This window comes from Eubalaena glacialis, chromosome 16 (assembly GCF_028564815.1).
Source record: "Eubalaena glacialis isolate mEubGla1 chromosome 16, mEubGla1.1.hap2.+ XY, whole genome shotgun sequence".
In the NCBI taxonomy this organism is placed as follows: Eukaryota; Metazoa; Chordata; class Mammalia; order Artiodactyla; family Balaenidae; genus Eubalaena; species Eubalaena glacialis.
In genome coordinates, this window is record NC_083731.1 from 42,538,483 (window position 1) to 42,550,730 (window position 12,248).

Consider the following 12,248-nt stretch of genomic DNA (forward strand, 5'->3'; position numbering starts at 1 on the left):
TTGATACGATTTCAATTTTTTTAAATTTACCAAGGCTTGATTTGTGACCCAAGATATGATCTATCCTGGAGAATGTTCCATGAGCACTTGAGAAAAATGTGTATTCTGTTGTTTTTGGGTGGAATGTGCTATAAATATCAATTAAGTCCATCTTGTTTAATGTATCATTTAAAGCTTGTGTTTCCTTATTTATTTTCATTTTGGATGATCTGTCCATTGGTGAAAGTGGGGTGTTAAAGTCCCCTACTATGATTGTGTTACTGTCGATTTCCCCTTTTATAGCTGTTAGTATTTGCCTTATGTATTGAGGTGCTCCTATGTTGGGTGCATAAATATTTACAATTGTTATGCCTTCTTCTTGGATCGATCCCTTGATCATTATATAGTGTCCTTCTTTGTCTCTTGGAATAGTCTTTATTTTAAAGTCTATTTTGTCTGATATGAGAATTGCTACTCCAGCTTTCTTTTGATTTCCATTTGCATGGAATATCTTTTTCCATCCCCTCACTTTCAGTCTGTATGTGTCTCTAGGTCTGAAGTGGGTCTCTTGTAGACAGCATATATATGGGTCTTGTTTTTGTATCCATTCAGCCAGTCTGTGTCTTTTGGTGGGAGCATTTAATCCATTTACATTTAAGGTAATTATTGATATGTATGTTCCTATTCCCATTTTCTTAAATGTTTTGGGTTTGTTATTGTAGGTGTGTTCCTTCTCTTGTGTTTCTTGCCTAGAGAAGTTCTTTGAGCATTTGTTGTAAAGCTGGTTTGGTGGTGCTGAACTCTCTCAGCTTTTGCTTGTCTGTAAAGGTTTTAATTTCTCCATCAAATCTGAATGAGATCCTTGCTGGGTAGAGTAATCTTGGTTGTAGGTTTTTCTCCTTCATCACTTTAAGTATATCCTGCCACTCCCTTCTGGCTTGCAGAGTTTCTGCTGAAAGAGCAGCTGTTAACCTTATGGGGATTCCCTTGTGTGTTATTTGTTGTTTTTCCCTTGCTGCTTTTAATATGTTTTCTTTATATTTAATTTTTGATAGTTTAATTAATATGTGTCTTGGTGTGTTTCTCCTTGGATGTATCCTGTATGGGACTCTCTGTGCTTCCAGGACTTGATTAACTATTTCCTTTCCCATATTAAGGAAGTTTTCAACTATAATCTCTTCAAATATTTTCTCAGTCCCTTTCTTTTTCTCTTCTTCTTCTGGGACCCCTATAATTCGAATGTTGGTGCGTTTAATGTTGTCCCAGAGGTCTCTGAGACTGTCCTCAGTTCTTTTCATTCTTTTTTCTTTATTCTGCTCTGCAGTAGTTATTTCCACCATTTTATCTTCCAGGTCACTTATCCGTTCTTCTGCCTCAGTTATTCTGCTATTGATCCCATCTAGAGTATTTTTAATTTCATTTATTGTGCTTTTCATCGTTGCTTGGTTCCTCTTTAGTTCTTCTACGTCTTTGTTAAATGTTTCTTGCATTTTGTCTATTCTATTTCCCAGATTTTGGATCATCCTTACTATCATTATTCTGAATTCTTTTTCAGGTAGACTACCTATTTCCTCTTCATTTGTTAGGTCTGGTGTGTTTTGACCCTGCTCCTTCACCTGCTGTGTGTTTTTCTGTCTTCTCATTTTGCTTATCTTACTGTGTTTGGTGTCTCCTTTTTGCAGGCTGCAGGTTCGTAATTCCTGTTGTTTTTGGTATCTGTCCCCAGTGGCTAAGGTTGGTTCAGTGGGTTGTGTAGGTTTCCTGGTGGAGGGAACTAGTGCCTGTGTTCTGGTGGATGAGGCTGGACGTTGTCTTTCTGGTGGGCTCGTCCACGTCTGGTGGTGTGTTTTGGGGTGTCTGTGGCCTTATTATGATTTTAGGCAGCCTCTCTGTTAATGGATGGGGCTGTGTTCCTGTCTTGGTAGTTGTTTGGCATAGGGTGTCCAGCACTGTAGTTTGCTGGTCGTTGAGTGAAGCTGGGTCTTGATGTTGAGATGGAGATCTCTGAGAGATTTTCGCCGTTTGGTATTACGTGGAGCTGGGAGGTCTCTTGTGGACCAGTGTCCTGAAGTTGGCTCTCCCACCTCAGAGGCACAGCCCTGATGCCTGGCTGGAGCACCAAGAGCCTTTCATCCACACGGCTGCACATGGAGATTTACAGCAGCTTTATTCACAATTGCCAAAACCTGGAAGCAACCAAGATGTCCCTCAGCAGGAAAATGGTATATCCAGATGATGGGATATTATTCAGCACTTTTTTCTTCCTTGGTGCTTAGTCTAGTTTCACTCACTCATAGGGTGCCGCGTGCAGAAGCCACATCTCAGGTCCTTCAGGCCAGAGTTCCCGGCGCCGTGCCGACACCTCAGCTTGGGGTCTGTGCGCCCTCTAAATATTTGATAGAATTCGCCTGTGATGCCATCTGGTCCTGGGCTTTTGTTTGTTGGAAGATTTTTAATCACAGTTTCAATTCCAGTGCTTGTGATTGGTCTGTTCATATTTTCTATTTCTTCCAGGTTCAGTCTCGGCAGGTTGTGCATTTCTAAGAATTTGTCAATTTCTTCCAGGTTGTCCAATTTATTGGCATAGAGTTGCTTGTAGTAATCTCTCATTATCATTTGTATTTCTGCAGTGTCAGTGGTTACTTCTCCTTTTTCATTTCTAATTCTGTTGATTTGAGTCTTCTCCCTTTTTTTCTTGATGAGTCTGGCTAATGGTTTATCAATTTTGTTTATCTTCTCAAAGAACCAACTCTTAGTTTTATCGATCTTTGCTATCATTTCCTTCATTTCTTTTTCATTTATTTCTGATCTGATCTTTATGATTTCTTTCATTCTGCTAACTTTGGGGTTTTTTTGTTCTTCTTTCTCTAATTGCTTTAGGTGCAAGGTTAGGTTGTTTATTTGAGATGTTTCCTGTTTCTTGAGGTAGGCTTGTATTGCTATAAACTTCCCTCTTAGAACTGCTTTTGCTGCATCCCATAGGTTTTGGGTCGTCGTGTCTCCATTGTCATTTGTTTCTAGGTAGTTTTTGATTTCCTCTTTGATTTCTTCAGTGATCACTTCGTTATTAAGTAGTGTATTGTTTAACCTCCATGTGTTTGTATTTTTTACAGATCTTTTCCTGTAATTGATATCTAGTCTCATAGCGTTTTGGTCGGAAAAGATACTTGATATGATTTCAACTTTCTTAAATTTACCAAGGCTTGATTTGTGACCCAAGATGTGATCTATCCTAAGAATGTTCCATGAACACTTGAGAAAAATGTGTATTCTCTTGTTTTGGGGTGGAATATCCTATGAATATCAATTAAGTCCATCTTGTTTAGTGTATCATTTAAAGCTTGTGTTTCCTTATTTATTTTCATTTTGGAGGATCTGTCCATTGGTGAAAGTGGGGTGTTAAAGTCCCCTACTATGATTATGTTACTGTCGATTCCCCCTTTTATGGCTGTTAGTATTTGCCTATGTATTGAGGTGCTCCTATTTTGGGTGCATAAATATTTACAATTGTTATATCTTCTTCTTGAATTGATCTCTTGATCATTATATAGTGTCCTTCTTTGTCTCTTGTAATAGTCTTTATTTTAAAGTCTATTTTGTCTGATATGAGAATTGCTACTCCAGCTTTCTTTTGATTTCCATTTGCATGGAATATCTTTTTCCATCCCCTCACTTTCAGTCGGTATGTGTCCCTAGGTCTGAAGTGGGTCCCTTGTAGACAGCATATATATGGGTCTTGTTTTTGTATCCATTCAGCCAGTCTGTGTCTTTTGGTGGGAGCATTTAATTCATTTACATTTGAGGTAGTTATTGATATGTATGTTCCTATTCCCATTTTCTTAAATGTTTTGGGTTTGTTATTGTAGGTGTGTTCCTTCTCTTGTGTTTCTTGCCTAGAGAAGTTCTTTGAGCATTTGTTGTAAAGCTGGTTTGGTGGTGCTGAACTCTCTCAGCTTTTGCTTGTCTGTAAAGGTTTTAATTTCTCCATCAAATCTGAATGAGATCCTTGCTGGGTAGAGTAATCTTGGTTGTAGCTTTTTGTCCTTCATCACTTTAAATATGTTCTGCCACTTCCTTCTGGCTTGCAGAGTTTCTGCTGAAAGCTCAGCTGTTAACCTTATGCGGATTCCCTTGTGTGTTATTTGTTGTTTTTCCCTTGTTGCTTTTAATATGTTTTCTTTATATTTAGTTTTTGATAATTTGATTAATATGTGTCTTGGCATGTTCCTCCTTGGATTTATCCTGTATGGGACTCTCTTTGCTTCCAGGACTTGATTAAGTATTTCCTTTCCCGTATTAGGGAAGTTTTCAACTATAATCTCTTCAAATATTTTCTCAGTCCCTTTCTTTTTCTCTTCTTCTTCTGGGACCCCTATAATTCGAATGTTGGTGCGTTTAATGTTGTCCCAGAGGTCTCTGAGACTATCCTCAGTTCTTTTCATTCTTTTTTCTTTATTCTGCTCTGCAGTAGTTTTTTCCACTATTTTATCTTCCAGGTCACTTATCCGTTCTTCTGCCTCAGTTATTCTGCTTTTGATCCCATCTAGAGTATTTTTAATTTCATTTATTGTGTTTTTCATCATTGCTTGTTTCCTCCTTAGTTCTTCTAGGTCCTTGTTAAATGTTTTTTTGCATTTTGTCTATTCTATTTCCACGATTTTGGATCATCTTTACTATCATTATTCTGAATTCTTTTCCAGGTAGACTGCTTATTTCCTCTTCATTTGTTAGTTCTGGTGTGTTTTTACCTTGCTCCTTCATCTGCTGTGTGTTTTTCTGTCTTCTCATTTTGCTTATCTTACTGTTTGGGGTCTCCTTTTCACAGGCTGCAGGTTCGTAGTTCCCCTTGGTTTTGGTGTCTGTCCCCAGTGGCTAAGGTTGGCTCAGTGGGTTGTGTAGGCTTCCTGGTGGAGGGGACTAGTGCCTGTGTTCTGGTGGATGAGGCTGGATCTTGTCTTTCTGGTGGGCAGGTCCACGTCTGGTGGTGTTTTTTGTCGGTGTCTGTGGCCATATTATGATTTTAGGCAGACTCTCTACTAATGGATGGGGCTGTGTTCCTGTCTTCCTCGTTGTTTGGCACATGGTGTCCAGCACTGTAGCTTGCTGGTCGTTGAGTGAAGCTGGGTCTTGGTGTTGAGATGGATATCTCTGGGAGATTTTTGTCATTTGATATTATGTGGAGCTGGGAGGTCTCTTGTGGACCAGTGTCCTGAAGTTGGCTCTACCACCTCAGAGGCACAGCCCTGATGTCTGGCTGGAGCACCAAGAGCCTTTCGTCCACATGGCTCAGAATAAAAGGTAGAAAAAATAGAAAGAAAAAAAAGAAAGAGGATAAAATAAAATAAAGTAAGATAAAATAAAGTTATTAAAATAAAAAAAATAAAAAATAATTATCAAGAAAAAAAGAAAAAAAATATTTTTTAAAGTTAAAAAATAATGGACAAACAGAACCCTAGGACAAATGGTGATAGCAAAGCTATACAGACAAAATCTCACACGGAAGCATACACATACACACTCACACAAAGAGGAAAAGGGGAAAAAATAATATATCTTGCACCCAAAGTCCACCTCCTCAATTTGGGATTATTTGTTGTCTATTCAGGTATTCCAAAGATGCAGGTACATCAAGTTGTTTGTGGAGCTTTATTCCGCTGCTTCTGAGGCTGCTGGGAGAAATTTCCCTTTCTCTTCTTTGTTCGCACAGCTCCTGGGGTTCAGCTTTGGATTTGGACCTGCCTCTGCATGTAGGTCGCCTGAGGGCGTCTGTTCTTCGCTCAGACAGGACGGGGTTAAAAGAGCAGCTGATTCGGGGCTCTGGCTCACTCTGGCCGGGGGAGGGAGAGGTACGGATGTGGGGCGAGCCTGCGGCAGCAGAGGCCAGTGTGACGTTGCACCAACCTGAGGCGCACCGTGAGTTCTCCTGGGGAAGTTGTCCCTGGATCACGGGACCCTGGCAGTGGCAGGCTGCACAGGCTCCCGGGAGGGGCGGTGTGGATACTGACCTCTGCTTGCACACAGGCTTCTTGTGGGAGCAGCAGCCGCCTTAGCGTTTCATGCCCGTCTCTGGGGTCAACGCTGATAGCCGCGGCTCGCGCCCGTCTCTGGAACTCGTTTAGGTGGCACTCTGAATCCCCTCTCCTCGCGCACCGGGAAACAAAGAGGCAAGAAAAAGTCTCTTGCCTCTTCGGCAGCTCCAGACCTTTTCCCGGACTCCCTCCTGGCTAGCTGTGGTGCGCTAACCCCTTCAGTCTGTGTACACGCCGCTAACCCCAGTCCTCTCCCTTCGATCCGACCAAATCCCGAGCCTCAGCTCCCAGCCCCCGCCCGCCCCGGCAGCTGAGCAGACAAGCCTCTCGGGCTGGTGAGTGCTGCTCAGCACTGCTCCTCTGTGCGGGAATCTCTTTGCTTTGCCCTCCGCACCCCTGTCGCTGCGCTCTCCTCTGTGGCTCCGAAGCTTCCCCCCTCTGCCACTCGCAGTCTCCTCCCGCGAAGGGGCTTCCTAGTGTTTGGAAACCTTTCCTCCTTCACAGCTCCCTCCCACTGGTGCAGGTCCCATCCCTATTCTTTTGTCTCTGTTGTTTCTTTTTTCTTTTACCCTACCCAGGTACGTGGGGAGTTTCTTGCCTTTTGGGAGGTCTGACGTCTTCTGTCAGCGTTCAGTGGGTGTTCTATAGGAGCAGTTCCACGTGTAGATGTATTTCTGATGTATCTGTGGGGAGAAAGGTGATCTTTGAGTCTTACTCTTCTGTCAACTTCTCCTAGCTCCTCTCCTCAGATGTGTCTCATCTTTTGTCCTGGGAACTTTGCTTTGCTTTCTGCCTGCCCAAGGCACATGGTTTGTTGGTTCTCGTTTATACAGGCAGCTCACCTTTCAGGTTGGTGTCCCTAAAATATGGCCAACAGAAATGTGGGTTGCACTCCATTTGTAGCTACGGGTCTACTAACTGTTGCCAACTCGCAAAGGAATCCTCTAAGTCTTTCTTTTGGCTATCTTTGGAAGTGGCTCTTGATCTTGAGAGAGTAATACCTTTTGTACCCTCTTTGGGGATGCCTCTTGTATCCCTGGTGTTGTTCAATACTGCCTGGAATATTTACTGTTTGTTCCAGCTGAAATTTGACAAGATATTTAAAATGATTTTTTTAAGTAGCTGTATGGTCAGATGTTGGCCAAATTGGAAGCTGACATTCAGAACATGGTAAGAATTTTTTTAAAGGCCTTCTTCCCTAAGCCAAAATGATACTATGTACCCAGAGGTGGGAAAATATTCCAAGGACAACACCTCTAAATCTAGAACACTGGAATCTTCTTTTTCTATTTTTTTTTTTTTTTGCATTATCATATCCATCTTGTGGTTAAAATTTTAAAATAGAAGCTATGAGATCTCTGTTTGCATCCATGTGTATCTTTATGTATATCTATAAATATATGTTATAGATGTGTGATTTGTCTACCTTAAATTGTATTGCCAAAATTAATTTGTAAAACACTTTATTTAATTTACTTAAAGAAAATCAAACATTTACATAAATCAGGTATACTCTCAGACATATGGAAGGTAACCCAAATGTATTTCAAGTTCACATGGTCTAAGATAAACTTCAGTAAATCTAGTTTAAGTTGTTGGTTTAATTAAAACAGGCATGTCCTTAGATTTATCAGCATTAAATACATCTTTTATTCTACCTAGTTTACTAAAAATCAAATGAGCTCATATTATCTCTGTCAGAATTTGTCAGCAAGAAAGATAACTTAAGATGGTGGCTTGCTCTTCAATGTCTCATTTGTGAAGAGCAAAATTTTTGAAATTTTCATGAGAACTCTAAACATTATTGTTAAGAACAAGTAAATGAAATAGATGTAAGATAAAAAGTTTTTTATTGTTGAAATTTTCAGCAATAATTTTGCTTTATGGTACATCTACTTAATAGTTTCCAAAATATTTTTGGTATCTTGAAACATTCAAGTTATACTGAGGTAAGTTAAATGATGGATATTCATTGAATATCAAGATCATTTCCAAATAAGATAATACATTAATTACTGATCCTTGGTTTATCCACTTTTGGCTTCCCTATATAGAGGAACTAAATATATTTGAGCCTATTAGTAGACATGTTTTGTGAACATTGAAGATTTTACTGTGAGGGAGAATATACTTGTAGAAATTATAAAATGTATTTATATATTTTCCAGTCCACAGAATGCTACTGTGACAGTCCACAGTTGCTTCCTTCTTAACTTTCACTGGGAATAAAGGATTATATGGGTTAAGCTTTATAATCAATATATGTAATTAAAATTACTTTAAATAATAAGGGTGAAAGGAAATAATCTGTATGAAAGCCAAATAACTAGTTGCCCTAGAATGGGGAAAAAATAATAAAACAGGACAAAACTTGAATGAATATACAATGTTGTAGAAGGTTTGTAGAAAGAGAATCTTGGGAAAGGAATTTTATGTGTGATTAAGCTATGGTCAAACTTTTTCTTTCCAAATTGCTTGGGAAGAATGCTCTACTGCTTGTGTGGCACTGCCCTCTCCCAATCCATGGATTGTTTTCCCTTGAATAAAGGACATCAAACATATCATGATTGTTTTAATTTTGTCACTTGATATACAACATGTGTTATTTCAATAATTTAAGCTTTTTCAGTAATTTAAGCTTTTAAATACTTAGAGCCAGTCAACATATTATAAAAATCTTGACATAAAAACTGAATGATTAGTATTTAAAAAGTGACCATAGAAACTATTTCAACTATAATATTTTCAAATAGTTTACATTCTGATTTTAATAATAATCTTTGTGTAGCACAATAAGAATTTGCACATATCTACATTATACTGATATATACCTGTCAGATGTATATGTTTACATTAGTTATGTTCTAAGCACATTTATTGAAATTTATGATATGGTGAGGATACATGCCATCTAGAAGTAAATATCTAGAGTATAAAACTACTATGTTAGAAGTATGTATAAGGTTTTTCAGGGAAAGGAGAGAGCAATTAATTCTGTCACAAAGGATATCATCATTTCACAAAGTTTGGATCTTGACAGAAAAATGGCATTCTCCTAGAGTTAGATGTGGTGATGAGCATGAAGAGCATTTCAGGGAGGGGGGTAAAAATAAAGAGGCTAAAAGTAAAGTGGCAATGAATGTGGATGTGTTTTGGAAATGGTTTATAATTTGCTGTGCCCAGAACATAGGGAGAGAATCAGAGGAGGAGCAGGAGTGGAAATTTAATCTAGGAAAGTAAATTGGAGCATATTATGAAGAGGTTTAAATACCAAACTAAAAACTTCAAATGCTGTTCTCCAAACCAAAGGAAACTCTTAATTATAGTGATTCTGTGATTGGGTTTGACAAAGAAAATTCTGACTGAAATACAAAAAACACACTTAAAGGCAAATAAAAGAAGTAGCCAGTGAAGAGATTTAGAAAGTTATTACATTATTTTATACAAAAAATAAAGCAAGGGCCTTTAAAATGAAAGCTATGTAATTACCATTGGTGTAGATGGAATTCTGTGAAAAACATTTCATAAGCTTTATCAGTGAGACTTGTGGAAAAAGTGTACTTAAGGTGTATATATATAATTATTTTGCTGTCATGCATACACATTTTCACAATTGTCAAGAGTATTTAAATAGTACGCTTGGTACACTAGTTGTTCTGTGGAATTTCAGACATCACCCAAATGTTAAGAAGAAAATCTGAGCAGATAGGAAGATTGAATTCTCCTCATTATTCCATCTGTATTTCCCTTAGTGCTATATATACACATATAATACATACACAGATTCAAACACATATTTACATATTCATATATTGACATCATGTGCTTAAAGCATGCATTTTATTAAATAATCTTAATGTAGCCCATTGGGAAATGCCTTTTCTTTAAATCTCTGCTGCTTATTGAATTGCAACACTTCTCATACAGATTAACCATTCCATTATTCATTTTTAATTTTGTGTGTTTTATTTTTCCACAAGTACATATAACCATTCTATATGCCACTTTGTTGAAAATTGCTATTGTAGTTAGTGAGAGAAATAGAATACTCTCAATGATGAGAGAAATGCAGAGTTAAGTGGCAGAGTTTCTCAAATGGTAGAATTTCACCAAATCTTAGGGAATGGGATAAATTTAAAAAGCCAGAGAGCACAAAAATATTTCTGGTTCAGAGAATAGTAACTATACTAATTTTAAATGTATATTTCACTGTGGATATTTACAAATTATAACTCTTAAGTATATCAGAATCATATATTAATATTGTGTTTATTATAAATGCAAACAGTAACATTAATAGAATTTGTGGAGATAAAACTGAAAAGAAATAATACACCAATCCTAAGACTCATACACAACTATAGCTGCTAACTCTATTGTTCTTTTCATAGTTATGATTTTACAAAATGAACGTTACGTTCAGCTTTTTAACATCACATTATAAAAAACCATAAAAATGGCACAATGTATTTCCAGATTCCCTTTACAGTAATTTTCTTCAAGATTCATATTCATATACCAATAACTTGGATTTGGGGGCATTTTAAAATGTTTTCCTTCATAACTTTGATATGTACCTGTTATTGCCTTGAATTATTTTACAGACTTGTTGAAATCCTACTCATCTTCAAAGTCCTCGCTCACATTATACGCTCTAAACATAGCTTTCTGAAATACCAACCAATAGGAAACAATCTTTTCTTATTCTAAGTAGATTATTATGCTTTCCAAATGTACTGACTCTAATTTCTAACCCGCTCAGGTACAGGGTCATGGTCTGATTCTGAAAAAATATTTTATACTTTGGATATTCTCAATATGTCCTTTTGTCATTCCCTTAATATAATGCAATTGACAAGTGCAAGATACATACTTTAAATATTCCATATATAAATTTACATACACATTCACACATAGGAACACATTTGCATACCACAATACCTGAAATACAATATCTAAAACAAATTATCACAGTTTATAAACTACTTGATAAAACTAAAATCCTAATCTAAAATATTTACATTGAAAAGAATAAATACGATTTTAGAATTGGTTTCCTACTGGGTGGAAATGGCACTACTGGTTGTGTGACAAACCAGAGCATCATTATTAATACTATTAGTCTTACCCAGTTAATTTATTAGGTTGGATAATCCTAGTATCAGAGTTAAAGTAACGTTTGGGGATTTTTAAAATTGTTGTCATTGTTGTTTTATGCTTTTGAGACGGAGTCTTCCAAAACTGGAGGCTTTGTGGAATTTTACCTTGTATTCTTTTATTCATCTTACATGACCTTTGTCAACCTATTATTTGCAAAAAGTATTTTACCCTCCAAAATGATTTTGTTACCTTAAAATACTACATAATAGAACATCAATAAATGTATAATAATATTGCATTTTTTGTCAAAACATATCAACATTGTTCTAATATTTTCTGAATATATTGTCTTGCTTTAATTTGAAACAAGTGTAGGATATTTGTGATTGTCTCATTGTTCTGAACTACCTGGATGGAGAGATGTTATAAGTAGAAAGTAAGAGATAGCAAGTTTATGTTTTGAGTAAATATACCACTTAATGTAATCTATGTTGACAGCAAAACAAGGTACAATGATTACATAAGACATTCTTAAAATACCTATACTCTTATTTCTTGGGTAATGGTTTAAGACTTTTATAGTAAAAAGAAAGGAAAGGTGAATAAACAAAATTTGCTATATTCTAGCAATATAAAATATTGCTATGCTTCATAGGCACCGAGTGAGTAAATATTGCCAGTTTTTCACTTTTTCACATTAAAAGGAATAAATCTGGATGGAGGCTAAAAATGAAAATATAAAAAACTCTCCAGAAAAAAAATATAGATATTGTCATGATTTTATTGCTATAGGTGCAACATAAATCTTGAAGAATCCATTTTGGTTCCAAACACTTACGGCAAGACATCATTATTAGTGCATGTCATAAAATAAAACTGGACTAGAGCAAAGCACTTTGAAATGACTTTGGAAGAGAAATTATCCTAATATGAATTGAAGTCAACATTCTAATATAGTAGGGTTTTTTAAACTATTATTCCTTGTATTTTTCACAATATATTTGATATTAATTACCACAAAATATAGTTTTAATTAATTGCTATTATATTATTCAAGTGTAATATTATATTATTCAAGATGTAACTAATAAAATGCAAAGATCATAAGAAAAAAATGTGAGTAAACTAAAAGCACATTCA